Below are 17,464 nucleotides of genomic sequence, written 5' to 3'. Positions count from 1 at the left end.
TGAGAATTGTGAAGCATCAAAAAGGAACTTCCTGAACTTTATAACACCAAACCTATCTAATTTCCCCTCATCAGAGCTGCCCCTCTCCTAATACATGACCACACCTCCTCCTGTGCCTTAGATCCTATTCACTCTTGCTATTGCAATAATGCCTCACTATCAAACATCATTTTCTTTAACCTACTGCATATTCAACCAGTTCTTCTCAACTAGATGCTTCCATTACCATATAAATGTGCTCAAGTCTCTTTTATCTTAAAAATAATTTCCCTTCAGCGGGATACGATGGGCAAGGGACCACAAGAAATTCTAAAGTTCTGGTAATGTTCTTTTCCTGAATGTGGATGTGAAGCCATGGATATTTATTGTTATTCTTTAAACTGCACACACACACACCTATCTATACACATACATATATATACACACACACACACATATTGTATATGTTATTTCATATATAATTATTTTCAAAGGTAAAGCAAAACAAAGCCTTCTCTCAATCTCAAATTAGTTTTTAAAAATAATTTCAACTCATATTTTAAATTAAGGCATTACATATGCAAACTGGGCATAGAGCATAATGCTGAGGTTTGGGGTACAATTGATCCTGTCAGCCAGGTACTGAGCATAGTGTCCAATAGGTAATTTCTTTCAGCCCTTGCCCCACTCCCTCCCTGTCCCCTATAGTAGTTGCCAGTGTCTACTGTTCCTTGCTTTGTGTCCACGAGTACCCATTGTTTAGCTCCCACTTATAAGTGAGAACATGTAAGATTGGGTTTTCTGTTCCTATGTTAATTCACTTAGGATAATGGCTTCCAGCTGCATGCATATTGCTGCAAAGGACATGATTTCATTCCTTTTTATGGCTGCATAGTATTCCATGGCGTATATGCACCACATTTGCTTTAACCAAGACACTGTTGATGAGCACCTAGGTTGACTCCATGACTTTGCTATTGTGAAGAGTGCTGTGATGAACATACAAGTGAATGTGTCTTTTTGGTTGAATGATTTCTTTTCTCTCAGCTATATACACAGCATTGGGATTGCTGGGTTGAGTAGTAGTTCTGTTTTCTTTGAAAAATCCCCAAACTGCTTTACACTGTGGCTGAACTAATTGTACAGTCCCACCAACAGTGTGTAAGTATTCTGTTTTCTCCACAGCCTTGTCAGCATCTTTTTTTTTTTTTTCCACTTTTTAGTAATAGCCATTCTGACTGGTGTGAGATGATATTTCATTGTGGTATTGATTTGCAGCTCCCTGAAGATTAGTGAAGAGAACTTTTTCATGTTTGTTGGCTGCTTTTCTTTCCTTTTTTTCTTTTTCTTTTCTTTTCTTTTTCTTTTTCTTTTTTTTCTGGACGGAGTTTCCCTCTTGTTGTCCAGGCTGGAGTGCAATGGCATGATCTCCGCTCACCGCAACCTCCACCTTCCAGGTTCAAGCGATTCTTCTGCCTCAGTCACCCAAGTAGCTGGGATTACAGGCACGTGCCACTACGTCTGGCTAATTTTGTATTTTTAGTAGACACCTCCCCATGTTGGTCAGGCTTGTTTCGAACTCCCCACCTCAGGTGATCCACCCACCTCAGTCTCCCAAAGTCCTGGGATTAAAGACGTGAGCCACCGTGCCCAGTTGGCTGCTTTTTTTTTTCTTTTGAGAATGTCTGTTCACGTCTTTTATCCATTTTAAATAGAGTTATTTGGGTTTTACTTGTTCAGTTGCTTAAGTTCTTTATAGATTCTGGATATTAGATCTTTATCACACGGATAGCTTGTGAATATTTTCTCCCATTCTATAGGTTGTCTGTTTACTGTATTGATTGTTTTGCTGTCCAGAAGCTCTTTAGTTTAATTATGTCCTACTTGTTAACTTTTGGTTTTGTTGCAGTTGCTTTTAAGGACCTAGTCATAAATTCTTTTCCAAGGCCGATGTCCAGAAAGGTATTTTCCAGGTTTTGTTCTAGGATTCTTATAGTTTGAAGTCTTACATTTAAGTCCTTAAATAATCTCGAATTAATTTTTGTATTTGGCGAAAGAGAGGGGGGCAGTCTCTTTCTTTTGGTAGGGCTAGCCAGCTATCTCAGCTCTATTTGTTGAATAGGGAGTGCTTTCCCCATTACTTATTTTTGTCAACTTTGTCAAGGATCAGATGGCTGTAGGTATGTGGCTTTATTTCTGGGTTCTCTGTTGTGTTCCATTGGCCTATCTTTCTGTCTTTGTACAAGTACCATGCTGTTTTGGTGACTGTTAACTTACAGTGCAGTTTGAAGTCAAGTAATGTGATGTCTACTGCTTTGTTCTTTTTGCTTAGGGTTGCTTTGTCTATTTTGGCTCTTTTTTGGTTCCATATGAATTTTAGAATAGCTTTTTCCAGTTCCGTGAAAAATGACGTTGGTAGCTTGATAGGAGTAGTATTGAATCTGTAGATTGCTTTGGGCAGCGTGGCCATTTTAAGCATATTCATTCTCCCAAACCATGAGCAGGGAAATGTTTTTCCATTGGTTTGTGTCATCTATGATTCTTCTAGCAGTGTTTTGTAGTTCTCCTTGTAGAACTTGTAGCTCACCTCCTTGGTTAGATGTATTCCTAGGTTTTTATTTTCTTTCTCTTCTTTTCTTTCTTGGTTTATCAGTTTGTGATGAATATACAAGTGAATGTGTCTTTTTGGTTGAATGATTTCTTTTCTCTCAGCTATATACACAGCATTGGGATTGCTGGGTTGAATGGAAATATCATCACAAGTTTAGCAGTTCTATGAGCCTTTTGGTAGAGTTTTTAGGGTTTTCCAAGTATATAATCATATCATGAGAAAAGAGAGGTAGTTTGACTTTTTTTCCTATTTGGATGCCTGTTTTTTTCTCTTGCCTCACTGCTCTGGCAAGGACTTCTAGTACTATGTTGAATAAGAGTGGTGAGAGTGGGCATCCTTGTCTGGTTCTAGTTCTCAGGGGAAATGGTCTGAGTTTTTGCTCATTCAGGATGATGTTGGCTGTGGGTTTGCATAGATGGCTCTTATTATTTTGACATATGTTGCTTCTAATCATAGTTTCTTGAAGGTTTTAATCATGGAGAGATGTTGAATTTTATTAAAAAACATTGTCCACATTGTGATGATCATATGGTTTTTGCTTTTAGTTCTGTTTATGTGATGAATCACATTTATTGATTTGTATATGTTGCACCAACCTTGCACCTCAGGAATGAAGCCTACTTGATCATAGAAAATTAATTTTTTGATGTGCTGCTAGATTTGCTTTGCTAGTAATTTTTTGAGGATGTTTCCATCTATGTTCATCAGGGATATTGACCTGTAGTTTTCCTTTTTTGTTGTTGTTGTGTCTTTGCCAGGTTTTAGTATCAGAGCGATGCTGGCTTTGTAGAAGGAGTTAGGGAGAAGTCTTTCCTCCTTGATTTTTTGGAATACTTTCAGTAGGATTGGTACCAACTCCTCTTTGAATGTCTGATAGAATTCGGCTGTGGATCTACTTGGTCCAGGGCTTTTTGGGTAGGTAGTTTTTTTTTTTTATTGATTCAATTTTGGACCTCAATATTTGTCTATTCAGGCTTTCGATTTCTTCCTGATTCAATATTGGCAGATCATGTGTTTCCAGGAATTTATCCATTTTCTCTAGGTTCATAATAGTCTCTGAGGATCTTTTGTATTTCTGTGAGATTGGTTGTATGCCACCTTTTTCATTTCTGATTGTGCTTATTTGGATCTTCTCTCTTTATTTCTACACTAATCTAGCTAGCAGCAATTGATCTTATCTATCCTTTCAATGAACAAATATTTGGTTATGTTGATTATGTGCATGGATTTCGGGGTCTCAATGTTGTTCAGTTCTGTTCTGGTTTTAGTTATGTCTTTTCCTCTGCTTGCATCGAGGTTGGTTTGTTCTTGTTTTTCTAGTTCCTTTGGGTGTAATGTTAGAGTGTTAATTTGAGATCTTTCTAACTTTTTGAAGTAGGTCTTTAGCATTGTAAACTTTTGTCTTAATGCTGCTTTTGTTGTGTCCCAGATATTTTGGTATGTTGTGTCTCTGTTTACATTTATTTCAAAGAATTTTTTATTTCTGCTTCATTTGTTTATCCCAAAGTCATTTAGGAGCAAATTGTTTAATTTCCATGTAATTGTGTGGTTTTGAAAGACTTCTTGGTATTAATTTCTGTTTTTATTCCACTGTGATCAGAGAGGACATTTGGAATTATTTTGATTTATTTGAATTTATTAGGACTTACTTTATGACCTACCATGTGGTTGATTTTAGAGTATGTTCCATGTGGAAATAAAAAGAATGTATATTCTGAGGTTGTTGGGTGGAGTTTTCTGTAGATGTCTATTAGACCCAATCAGTCAAGTGTTGAATTTAAGTCCAGAGTTTCTTTGCTGGTTTTCTGCCTTGATAATCTGTCAATGCAGTCAGCAGGGTATTGATAGTCCCCCACTATTGTTGTGTGACTGTCTAAGTCTTTTTATAGGTCTAGAAGTACTTGTTTTATGAATCTGAGTGCTCCAATATTGGGTACATATATATTAAGGATAGTTAAGTCCTCTTTAAATTGAATCTTTTATCATTATGCAACGTCCTTCTTTGTCATTTTTTACTGTTGTTGGTTTAAAGTCTGTTTTATCTGATATAAGAATAGTGACCCCTGCTCTTTTCTGTGTTCCATTTGCATGATAGATTTCTTTCTCCAACTCTTTACTTTGAGCCTGTGAGTGCCATTTCATGTGAGACAGGCCTCTTGAAAACAGAAAATGAATGGGTCTTATTTTTTAAAATTCGATTTGCCACTCTGTGCCTTTTAAGTGGAGCATTGAGACCATTTACATTCAAAATTAATATTGATATGTGAAGTTTTGATCTTGTTAGGAAGTTGTTAGCTGCTTACCTTGTAGTTTCCATAGTGTGGTTGCTTTATAGGGTCTGTGGGCTATGTGTGTTTTTGTGGTAGTAGGTATCATTATTTTGTCCTCATGTTTAGAACTCCCTGAAGGATCTCTTGTAAGGAAGGTCTAGTGGTAATGAATTCCCTTAGCACTTGCTTGTCTGGAAAATATTTTATTTCTCCTTTGCTTGTAGAGCTTAGTTTGGCAAGATATGAAATTCTTGGTTGGAATTTCTTTTCTTTAAGAATACTGAAAATAGGCCTCCAATCTCTCCCAGCTTATAAGGTTTCTTCTGAGAAATCTGCTGTTAGCCTGACGGGGTTCTTTTTGTATGTGATCTGACCTTTTTTATTGCTGCCTTTAATACTTTTTTCTTTAGCATTGACTTTGGGAAGTCTGGTGACTATATGCATTGATGATGTTTATTTTGTATACTGTCTCACATGTGTTCTCTGGATTTCTTGTATCTGGATATCTACCTCTCTAGCAAGATTAGGAACTTTTCTTGAATTACTGCCTCAAATGTTTTCGTGGTTGTTTTCTTCTGTATCTATTGTTAATGTCCAGTAATTCATAATTTTGGTCACTTTACATAATCCAGTATTTCTTGAAAACTTTGTACATTTTTAAAAATTCTTTTCTCTTTATTTTTATCTAACTGGGTAGTTCAAAACACCAGTCTTCAAGCTTTGAAATTCTTTCTTCTGCTTGGTGCACTCTATTCATAAATATTTCAGTTGTATTTTGATATTCCTTAGGTGAGTTTTTCAATTCCAGAAATTCTGGTTGATTTCTTTTAAAGATGTTTATCTCCTCCTTCCTTTCTTGGATTGCTTTAGAAGTGTCTTTTTGTTGATTTTCAACCTTGTTTTGGATCTCATTGCTGCTTACTTGCAATCCATGCCTTGAATTATTTCTCTATCTATTGTTTCTGAGTCTCCATTTTAGTTAGGGACTATTGCTGTGGAGCCAGTGTGATCCTTTGGTAGTGTCACTACATTCAGATTTTGCCAGGTTTCTTGCACTAGTTCCTTTTCATCTAGAGATGCTTGCCTTTCTAATTTTAGTAACTGTTTTCATGCAGGTAGAATTTTTTCTTTTTCTTTCTTTTTTTCCAATAATATTATTGTTTTTTCTTCTTTCCCTTTCCTTCCTCCCCACTGCAGAGTGTGTGACTGTAGAGAATGCTAGGTAGGGTCTTTTGACTTTGCTTGTATAGCACTATGCACTTTCGTCACCAGGTTTTATATTGGGCTGTGCAATTTGACCTGCAAGCCAATAGATGGCGCTTACGGGTAAGAGCTGGCCATGTGGCCCGGCACGGTGGCTGGTCGTGCCTGTAATCTCAGCACTTTGGGAGCCAGAGGAAGAAGGATCCCTTCAATCCAGGAGTTCAAGAACAGCCTGGGCAACACAGCGAGACCCTGTCTCTACAAAAAAATGAAAAAAATTTCTGGTCATGGTGGCATGTGCCTGTGGTCCCAGCTACTTAGTACAGTGAGGTGGGATGATTGCTTGAGCCCAGGAGGTCAAGGCTGCAGTAAGCCATGATCACACCACTGCACTCAGGGTGACAGAGTGAAAACTTGTCTCAAAAAAAGTGCTATGTGGCTGGGAATATATGTGATCCTTATTTACTGGAAGAAGCTCTTTTTTTGCCTCAGGTAATGGGTTGATTCATGGAATGCACAGTGGTGTGAGCTCCCTCCTCAGCCCCAGTGGAGGGGAGGAAGCAAGATGGGCAGGGCCAGACCAGGCAGGTCCACCTACAGGTCCCCTGATGGCAGGCACATGCACCAGCACTGAGGGAGAATCCAGTGGATGGCCGCCTCGCGCCCAGAGGTGTGCCTCAGCATGGAGCTGCAAGACCTCCTCAGCCCTGAGTTGTCTGCATAGAGATTGGGGGCAGCCTAAACTCCTAACCCAGGAGGGTAGGTGCTGCAGATACATGGAGATTCTGCCTGGGTATAGAGTGGAGAGGGCCTCCTGCACCAGGATCTCTGCATAGGAAGGTTGGGGTAACTCAGACTGCTGTTCCAGGGAGTAGATGCTCTGAATGCCGGAGATCTGTCTGGCATGGAGTGGAGAGGGCCCCTCTGCACCCAGATCTCTGCACGGGAAGGGTGGGGTGGCTCAGCTTGACAATCCTGGCGAACAGCTACTCAAATCACTTTTTATCCCACCACTGCACATCTCTTTTTTCCTTCACAACCAGATTTCTTGAAAGAGATGCCTAAAATTTTTGTCTCCACTTTCTTAACTCCCAGTCTTTCCTCAACCTATTTAAGGCCGAATGTCCTGGCCCATCACTCTCCCATTCCCACAGTCACTCCCCTGAACCAGCTCTGATAAAGTCAACAGTGATCTCCCTGTCCTCAAGGACATCCAATGATGTTCAGACCTTATTTTACTACATGATTCAGCAATGTTCTTAAATACTATTAACCACTTCCACCTTCTCGCAGCTCTTCCTCCCCTTGCCTTGGGTGCTACCACATTCTCCTGGTGTCCTTTCTACCTCTCTGCTGCTCCTTCTTAACCTACTTGGTGGGCTCATCTGCTACTCAGCCATTAAAAGTGAAGCCTGTCAAGGCGGTCTTTTCTCGTTATATACTTTCTTTCCAGGCAACTGTATCCAAGATCATTAATTTTAACTGCTATCTATAAGCTATTTATATACAGTTATATCTTTGGCTCAGACATTTCCTTTGAGTTCCAGATGTATATATCCAACCACCTATTTCATATTTTCCCTTGATATGTCTCAAAGGTATTTCAGACACCTCATGTCCCAGACTGAACTGAGGCTCTTCCCCCATAAATCCTGTCTTCTGCCAGTGGTTCCTGTCTCATCAATGACTCACACATCTTTTACTGGCCATCTTCTTTCCCACCATAGGACCTTTGAACTTCCTGATCTAGCTTCATGATATGTTCTTTCTTCTCTTACCTTGGGTAACTTCACAATTCTTTATTTGTCATACGTCTCTTCCTTAAAGAAATTTTCCATGAACCCCCAAGCCCAGGTCAGCTTTTCGTATTACATTCCTTTTTACCTGGAACACTGAACTCAGTTGGAAGGTTTGCATGTATTCATTATCATGATTATTGAGTAAACCTCTGGGACTCCCACTGTTTGGTCTGTCTTAGCTGCCTCCCCAGCAGAACCACCCCGTTATTGTTCCAGTATGTTGCTAGTGCCCAGCCTAGTGCCCGACATACGTGGAGCAGAAGCTCAGTCATAGCTGTTGAAATGACATATGTGTAAGCATAAATGGTTATAAACATGGATAGCATCGAGTGTGATACAACTTACTCCCTATGTAAAATTTAAACACTTTGGGTGATTTTTCTATTTTGGGATGTGGATGATTTTATTATGTGCTGCTTTTATTTAGTGTATGGTTAATATCAGGGGAGATGTAGATTTCAGTGACATATTGGATACTCTAATGCACCTGGAATTATTATAACACTTAAAGGCAGATAAGATCCCAGGGGCCAAACAGGAAGAAGATAAGGAAAACTAGTCCTGAAAAGTAACATCGAAAGCCTCCCATTGCCTTCCTCTTTTGCAAAACAGCCTATCTTGCTAAAAGCCAAAAGTTGATAATGGGATGTAGATTATTATGGTAATGTGAAGTCAAGGAGGTGATTTGAGAAGAAGACATTATAACGTAGACAGAACCTTAGTCTATACAGACTTTGGGCAAAAGTCTCTTCCTTGGAGATAGGCTTTAAATGTTGCAATGCCTGCTCTCCTGAATATGAAGGACCTTATGAGGACCATGAAAATGTTTTAAGGTTCTACAGGTTCTTATCTTTTGTTTTTGTACATTCCCATGTAATTTAGAAAGATGTTCTAATAGGGCTGGTGCAGTGGCTCACATCTGAAATCCCAACACTTTGGGAGGCTGATATGGGATGATCTCTTGAAGCCAAGAGTTCAAGACCAGCCTGGGCAACATAGCAAGATTCCATCCCTACAAAAAAAAATTAATACATTAGCCCCATGTAGTGGCATGCACCTGTAGTCTCAGCTACTCAGTGGGGCTGAGGTGGGAGCATCACTAGAGCCCAGGAGTTACAGGCAACAGTGAGCTATGATTGTGCTACCACACTCCAGCCTGGATGACGGAGTGAGATCCTGACTCTTAAAAAAAAAAAAAAAAAAAAAGATGTTCTAATGTTCTAATAGGATTTAGAAAATAAGAGTCCTAGGGACCAGGCGCGTTGTCTCACACTTGTAATCTTAGTACTTTGGGAGCCCAAGGCAGGAGGATCATGAGGTCAGGAGATTGAGACCATCCTGGCCAACATGGTGAAACCCTGTCTCTACTAAAATACAAAAACTTAGCTGGGTGTGGTGGCACAAGCCTGTAGTCCCAGCTACTCGGGAGGCTGAGGCAGGGGAATTGCTTGAACCCAGGAGGCAGAGGTTGCAGTGAGCCGAGATCATGCCACTGCACTCCAGCCTGGCAACAGAGCAAGACTCCATCTCAAAAAAAAAAAAAAAAAAAAAAAAGTCCTGGCAAAGGTAACCAAGGGACATTGAAACCATCCAAGAAGGATGATGGCAAACATTTATATAGCAGTGATTATAGTCTGGGAAGTGTTCCAAGGGCTTAACATATATTAGCTATTTTGATCCTCAACACAACCTTATAAAAGAAGTACTATTTTTATTCTTATTTTGGAGATGAGGAAACAAGAGCAGAAAGGAGCTAAGTAACTTATGCAAGATAATTACTATTGTGCCATGGTTATGAACTTTCTCAACAGGAAATGAATTTAGACATGAAAAAAAGGCAGACTACCGTGTTCCATAAAATGAACAAATAAGAGTAGGAGAAAGGAAATCTGCTAACGACCCCAGAATTAAGATAGACTCTTAATGGGGTGGTTGTTGACTTAGAACTGGGGAGGGGCACAGTTCTTGCTTCACAAATTTGGCTCCTCTGAAGATTTTCTTACTCCTTGTGTGAGTATTTTCATCTGTCTATATATGTCCTAACATTCTGCAGATTCTTCTTAGCACATTGAAAATATGAAGAAAATCCTCATTGGCCTACAGAATGAGACTAATGGGCCCTTGTGGGACTGATTTTTTTTTTTGAAAGAACTACCTGAGGTTTTATTTTGGACAAAAATAAAAGCAATTGAATTTTTTTGTAGCTGGAGGCATGGGCAAGGGGTATCCCCAGGCAGTAAACTTCCCCATGGGTGGGCTGAGAGCTAGGGGTGAGCCTCAGATGGATCTCCTCTTCCCTTTGCTCCCCTGCACAGCAGCCTCCCTCCTGGGCTCTGGGGCAGCCACAGGAGGGGCAGGCTGGGAGGGGCTGCCGCAACTGTTCACCTAGGCAGAACGTCAGAGGACTCAGACACCAGCTTCCCATCGCGGGTCTTGATCTTCACAACCATGGCCCTGGTGGAACTGGTGTGGCTGAAGGAGCTGGAGCCTGCGCCAGAGCCAAAGCTGAAGCCCAGGTCGCAACTGAGGCCGGGGCTTGTGAGGCCCTCATAGGCTGAGCTCAAACCACCTGCATAGCCACTGGTGGTCTTCGTATGGATAAACATGTTCTGCATCCCAGACTCCAGCTGGCTCTCCTCGTCCTCCAGCAGCTTCCTGTAGGTGGTGATCTCGATGTCCAGGGCCAGCTTGATGTTCATCAGCTCCTGGTACCCACGCAGCTACCGCACCCTGTCCTGCTTGGCCCGCTGCAGGGCGGCCTACAGCTCAGACAGCTTGGCGTTGGCATCCTTAATGGCCAGCTCCCCGTGCTGCTCTGCATCTGCGATGGCAGCCTCCAGGGAAGCCCTCTGACCTTTGAGGCTCTCAGTCTCAGCCTGGAGCCAGCTGATGTTCCGGTTCATCTCGGAGATCTCAGTCTTTGCATGCCGCAGGTTGTCCCAGCACTTCCCAGCCAGCATCTGCAGCTCCTCATACTTGATCTGGTCCATGCTCTCAGCCTCAGCCAGGCTGCGGTTGGCGATCACCTCATACTGAGTCTTGACCTCAGCGATGATACTGTCCATGTCCAGGGGGGCAACTGTTGTCCATGGATAGCACCGCAGACGTGTCCGAGATCTGGGACTGCAGCTCCTGGATCTCCTCTTCATACAACTGCCTGAGGAAGTTGATCTCATCAGTCAGCCCTTCCAGGAGAGACTCCAGCTCTACCTTGTTCATGTAAGCTTCATCCACATCTGAGGACAAATTCATTCTCCATCTCTGTAGGCTTATTGATTTCATCCTCATGCTTGTTCTTTGTTCTTGAAGTCCTCCGCCAGCCCGTGCATGTTGCCGAGCTCTGACTGCAGCTTCACCTTCTCCTGGCCCAGAGTCTCCAGCTGCTGCATAAGGTTGTTGACTTAGCTCTCCAACATGTTGTCCATGTTGCTCCGAGCCGTCTTCTGCTGCTGCGGGAGGCTCCACTTGGTCTCCAGCATCTTGTTCTGCTGCTCCAGGGACCATACCTTGCCAATGAAGGAAGCAAACTTGTTGCTGAGGGTCTTGATCTGCTCCTTTTCCTGGGTGCGCATGGCATGGATGTTGAAGTCCACCTCCAGGTTGAGGGGGCTCAGCAGGCTCTGGTTGACCATGACGGCAGTGATGCTTCCCATGCTGCTGGCCCCACCATAGCCTCTGCCCAGGCCACCTTGGAAGCTGCTGCTGCCCACTCCAGAGAAGCTGAAGGAACTGATGCTGGCATCGAGCCCACTTGTGTGGAAGCAGCTGCTGAAGGCCTGGGGGCCAGAGGTGGACACCTTGTAGGACTTCTGGGTCACCCTGATGGATATAGTGGAGGCAGGAGTGGAGGCAGAGGGGCTGAACAAGGTAGGGATTCCAGAATGAGTGGAGAAGCTGCTTCTTGGTCTGAAATTTTTTCTTTTCAAACACTGAGGTGGGGTGGAATCTGAGAGCATGAAAAGATTGCGATCACAGGTGGGATCCAGCTACATGTGGATCTTTGCCATTTTACTTGGAATCGAGGACCGTTTGGATCATCCACTAGGTGTGTCTCAGAAAGCACAATACTGGGAAAGAGCATTCTCCTCTTTGCAGAGAGAGAACATACAAGAAAAAATAAGGGCATTCTTCACTTAGCTTGATTCACTTCTCCAGTGACACAGATATCCAAAAATGAAGCAATTTGACAAGAGCCAAAGTTCTGAATGTTAGTGACAATGGGAATATACTCAGAAGACGCACTTAGTGTCAGAAAAGTTGGGAGACAAATGTTCAAGATCCTGAAAGCAGTAAATGGCAGCTGTAAGGCTCTATGGCAGCCCAGGAAACAGCAGCCCAGAGGCCCACATAAGAACCCCACATGAGAACACTGGAGGACAGTGGCAGGAACAACGTGTCGGTGAGGGGTCCTTCTGGAGGCCTGCAGTGTCAGATCCACCCCACTCCCCAAGCCTCTTGTGATTCTAGATCAGGGATCACTGGAAGCAGTTCACTAGGACAATGCTTGGGCTGCTGATTCACTCCCCAGGGAGAGTTGGATGTGTTAGCAACTGCAGCACACAGGTCTTGCAGCACACACTGGAGACAGCTGGGGAGGAGTGGAAGGTGGTGACCATATGAAAAGAAGAGATTTGAGTGAATTCTGAAGATTAGGAGCTGGTGCAAGAAAGTCAGACATGATCAAAGAAACAATAAAAGATGAGAATGGATAAAAGTGTCTTCTAAGAGGCAAGAGAGTGGGATAAGATCAAGTTACCATTAGGGGCAACACGTGGAGATGCAAAAGGTGCTCTGAGATGTCCTCCTATTGCAGGGTTGACTTAGGTGAAAAAGATCTGGCAAGCCTACCCTTCATGGCTCCAGATAAGGGTGTATGGAGGTCAGTTCCATATGAGGACATAAAATAAACCATGCATAAACAGAAAGATATACTACATTCTTGAATGAGAAAATTTAATATTATGAAAGTATGAATTTTCCTGTTAATATAAAAATTGAATGCAATCCAAATGAGGACATTGATATGTGTGCTTAAATTGTATTAAATAAACTTAAAGTTGACATGGAAGAATAAATGTTCAAGAATAGTCAAGAAAATGTGAAAGAAAGGACCTTAGAAAATGTTAAAACAGAAGTGAAGTCTCTGTAATAAAAGCAGCGTAATATTATCATAGAAACAGGCAAAAAGATAAGTGGAACTATGTAGAATACAGTACCCCAAAATAGATTCTGCAGCCTGTGAGAATTTAATATATAAAAAATATATTTTAATTTATCACAGAACAGTGGTTTATTTAATAAGTAATATAGGCAAAATCAGCTATGCATTGGGAAAGAATAATTTTGGTTCCTGCCTCTCATCTTATATACAAATAAATTTCAGATGGATCAAAATCTTAAAGGTAAAGAATAAAAGGATGAAACCTTAGAAGATAATATAGGAGATAATAGGTACAAGTTGGAGATTGATGAAGCAGGAAGCCTATAAGCTATTATAAAAATTAGTCAGATTTGATTTTTATAAATATTAAGACATTTTAAAAGGTGAACTATAAGACATACAAAAGTAAAGTACAAATAATGGATTGGGGAAAATGTATAATGGAGCTTACAGCTGAAGGGTATATTAAGTACAAAGAACTATATTAATTACAACTGAAAAAAGATGATTAATAGAAAAAAGGGTAGAGATATAAGCAGGCAGGTCACAGAACAGCAAATCCAAATGCTTTAGTAGAACAACAACAACTTTTTGGTCTTTCAACTTGCTAGCAGTCAGGGAGAAAACACATTAAACTAACAACGAGTTGCCACTGTGCACCAATGTTATCAACAAAAATTACAAAGGACTTTCACCTACTGCTGGTAAGACTGTCAGGAAAACGGGATCCTCATTCACTGTTGATGAATATGTAAATTGTTCAGCTTTTTGTGAAGGCAATCTGGCAAAATCTGTTTTTTTTTAAAGCCTCCTAATACCTAGATATAAAATTACCAATACAAAAAGAAGTATGCACTCAGATGTTTATTTCAGCATAATTGTGGTACCCCCCAAATCCTGGAAACAAGGTAAATACACATTAACAGGGGAATGGTTAAATAAATTGAGGTATATTGGACCAAGGAATATCATGCAGGTACTGGAGCATCAGCTAGAGCTACACTAATTGACTTGGAGGAATTTTATGAAACAAACTAGAAATGCAAGATGCAGAGGAGTACATATATATAAGATAATCTCATTTTTGTGAAATTTATGACCAAAAAAAGCCCCTTGATTTTACATATATGTGTGTATATATGTTGTATAGCTGTAGGTTTTACTTTTATAAAAATATGTGTTTGTTCATAAATATACACACAAAAATATTATGAAAGGATGATCACCATAAGGTCAACGGTGGTTACTGCAGGACACGAGTTTTCTGTGTCTCTAGTGTCTTTTGAGTCTGAAGACAGGCCACGGAGCAGAGTGAGCTCTGGAACTAGACGAGTTGCAATTGAAGGCCAGCTCAGCTGCCTTTTAACTATGACATTTACTTAATCTCTTCGTGTCTCAGTTTCCCCACTGGTGAAACGAATTTATAAGACCTAACTCACAGGCTTGTTATGAGTATTTAATTAAACGAGTCAATATTTAAAGCACCTAGATGAGGGCCTAGCACACAGTAAGCACTGTATAAGTCTTTGTTAATTAAATGTTCACACATGGCTTAATTTTGCTGTAACCAGAAGGTATTATTTATATAATCCGAAAAAACAAAAAATGCCAGACATGGTGGTTCATGCCTGCAATCCCAGCACTTTGGGAGACCCAGGCAGGTGGATCTCCTGAGGTCAGGAGTTCGAGACCAGCCTGGTCAACATAGCGAAACCCTGTCTCTACTAAAAATACAAAAATTAGCCGGGTGTGGTGGCGGGCACCTATAATCCCAGCTACTCAGGAGGCTGAGGCAAGAGAATCACTTGAACCCAGGTGGGCAGAGGTTGCAGTGAGCCGAGATCACACCACTTCACTCCAGCCTGGGTGAAAGAGTGAAACTCCATCTCAAAAAAAAAAAAAAAAAAAAAAAAAAAAAGAGAAAAGAAAAAAAAAAGAAAAGAAAAAATGTAAACGACTTTAAAGGAACAGACTTGGGTATTGTTTTAGTAGAATTTTCTGATTTGAAAAAGCATACAATTAAAAAAAAAAAAACTTTTCCCCTTCGCTTTCTATGAAGTATGAGTGAAAAACCCAAAACTTTTATTTCTGAGAGGAAAATAAGAAAGGATAGAAGAGAGGGAGGAAGGGAGGCCAGCTGGGAAGGTGGGAAGGAAAAAAAGAGAAAGCTGCATGTGAGCCTCTATGGAAAGGTCTCTAAAGAGTAATAACTGGCACATGTGTCAGGTGCAAAGCCATGTGGATAGTATGATCCTTTGTGTAAATGAAGATGAAGGTGATATGCACTGGGTATATGCTGGCGTACATATAAAATGCCTTCTGAAAGAAAATTAAAACAGATCTCAGTAGTAGTTACTTCTGAAGACTTTGAGGGGAGAGGAAAGGAATACAAAGTTCTCACTATATTGTGCCTTTCTGTATTTGTGGACTGTTCTAATTACACACATAAATTATATCATTTTTAATTTCTTTTTAAATGTTATTTATTTATTATATTTTAAGTTCTTGGATACATGTGCAGAATGTGCACGTTTGTTACATAGATATACACGTGCCATGGTGGTTTGTTGCACCCATCAACCCATCATCTACATTAGGTATTTCTCCTAATGTTATCCCTCCCCTAGCCCCCCACACCCTGACATGCCCAGGTGTGTGATGTTCCCCTCCCTGTGTCCATGTGTTCTCATTGTTCAGCTCCCACTTATGAGTGAGAATATGTTGTGCTTCATTTTCTGTTCCCGTGTTAGTTGGCTGAGAATTATGGTTTCCAGCTTCATCCATGTCCCTGCAAAGGACATGAACTCATCCTTTTTTATGGCTGCATAGTACTCCATGTATGCATGCCACATATTCTTTATCCAGTCTATAATTAATGGGCATTTGGGTTGGTTCCAAGTCTTTGCTATTGTGAACAGTGCTGCGATAAACATGTGTGCATGTGTCTTTATAGTAGAGTGATTTATAATCCTTTGGGTATTATAAATCCAGTAGTGAGATTGCTGTATCAAATGATATTTCTGGTTCTAGATCCTTGAAGAATGGTCATACCATCTTCCACAATGGTTGAACTAATTTACATTCCCACCAACGTGTAAAAGCATTCCCATTTCTCCAGATCCTCTCCAGCACCTGTTGTCTCCTGACTTTTTAATGATTGCCATTCTAACTGGCATGAGATGGTATCTCCTTGTAGTTTTGATTTGCATTTCTTAATGACCAGTTATGATGAGCTTTCTTTCATATTTTTGTTGGTCGCATAAACGTCTTCTTTTGAGAAGTGTCTGTTCATATCCTTTGCCCACTTTTTGATGGGGTTGTTTTTTTTTTTTTTTTTCTTGTAAATTAGTTTAATTATAGATTCTGGATATTAGCCCTTTGTCAGATGGATAGATTGCAAAAAAATTTCTCCCATTCCGTAGGTTGCTTGTTCACTCTGATGGTAGTTTCTTTTGCCGTGCTGAAGCTCTTTAGTTTAATTAGATACCATTTGTCAATTTTGGTTTTTGTTGCCATTGGTTTTGGTGTTTTAGTTATGAAGTCTTTGCCCATGCCTATGTCCTGAATGGTATTGCCTAGGTTTTCTTTTAGGGTTTTTATGGTTTTAAGTTTTACATTTAAGTCTTTAATTCATCTTGAGTTAATTTTTGTGTAAGGTATAAGGAAGGGGTTCAGTTTCTGTTTTCTGCATATGGCTAGCCAGTTTTCCCAGCACCATTTGTTAAATAGGGAATCCTTTCCCCATTTCCTGTTTTTGTCAGGTTTGTCCAAGATCTGATGGTTTTAGATGTATGGCGTTATTTCTGAGGCCTCTGTTCTGTTCCATTGGTCTATATATCTGTTTTGGTACCAGTACCATGCTGTTTTGGTTACTATAGTCTTATAGTATAGTTTAGAGTTAGGTAGTATGATGCCTCCAGCTTTGTCCTTTTTGCTTAGGATTGTCTTGGGTATACAGGCTGTTTTTTGGTTCCATATGAAATTTAAAGTAGTTTTTTCTAATTCTGTGAAGAAAGTCAATGGTAGCTTAATGGGGATAACATTGAATCTATAAATTACTTTGGGCAGTAAGACCATTTTCACGGTATTGATTCTTCCTATCCATGAGCATGTAATGTTTTTCCATTTGTTTGTGTCCTCTCTTATTTCCTTGAGCAGTGGTTTGTAGTTCTCCTTGAGGAGGTCCTTCACATCCCTGGTAAGTTGTATTCCTAGGTATTTTATTCTTTTTATAGTAATTGTGAATGGGACTTCACTCATGGTTTGGCTCTCTGTTTGCTTTCATCCCTCGGATGCAAGGCTGGTTCAACATATGCAAATCAATAAATGTAATCCATCACATAAACAGAACCAATGACAAAAACCACATGATTATCTCAGTAGATGCAGAAAAGGCCTTCCATAAAATTCAACCCCCCTTCATGCTAAAAACTCTCAATAA

General features: G+C 40.5%; 1 protein-coding gene and 1 pseudogene across 1 annotated transcript in view; both read right to left on the bottom strand.

Moving 5' to 3' along the window:
• YAE1 (YAE1 maturation factor of ABCE1) overlaps window positions 1–17,464 on the bottom strand; it is a 967,894-nt gene that overhangs the window by 924,303 nt on the left and 26,127 nt on the right. The gene's annotated exons all lie outside the window — the stretch shown is intronic.
• Window positions 10,244–11,818, bottom strand: LOC126950880 (keratin, type II cytoskeletal 8-like; annotated as a pseudogene).

Source organism: Macaca thibetana, chromosome 3 (genome assembly GCF_024542745.1).
Source record: "Macaca thibetana thibetana isolate TM-01 chromosome 3, ASM2454274v1, whole genome shotgun sequence".
Lineage (NCBI taxonomy): Eukaryota > Metazoa > Chordata > Mammalia > Primates > Cercopithecidae > Macaca > Macaca thibetana.
Note: the sequence above shows the minus strand (reverse complement) of the source record. Positions and strands in the feature narration are given on the sequence as shown.